This window comes from Tupaia chinensis, unplaced genomic scaffold, assembly GCF_000334495.1.
Source record: "Tupaia chinensis unplaced genomic scaffold, TupChi_1.0 Scaffold144682_1, whole genome shotgun sequence".
Classification (NCBI taxonomy): Eukaryota; Metazoa; Chordata; class Mammalia; order Scandentia; family Tupaiidae; genus Tupaia; species Tupaia belangeri.
Window position 1 is genome coordinate 2,753,191 of NW_006204543.1, and position 330 is coordinate 2,753,520.

Here is a 330-nt window from a genome sequence, read left to right on the forward strand (position 1 = left end):
GCCAACGGCGGGCGCCCCAGCCGGGCCCTTGGGCATCTCCAGCCCCGGGAGGCACCCACGCTGAGTTGGCACCTGCTGGGCAGCGGGATGTCAGAGCGTGCTGTGGGCCTGCCAGCTCTGCTTGGAGCCGTGCAGTCCCAGCTCCACCCTCTGGGGCCGCCAGCCAGGACACCAGGCCAGTGAGCTCCCAGGACAGGCATGAAAATGGCACCCCTCTCTTTCAGTGAAAGCACCGCACAGCAACAGGCTGTGAGTGCAAACCCAGAAGCCACAGAGACCACGCTGGAGCAGGAGCCATGGCCACGGCTGCCCCGGACCGAGGGGTCAAAC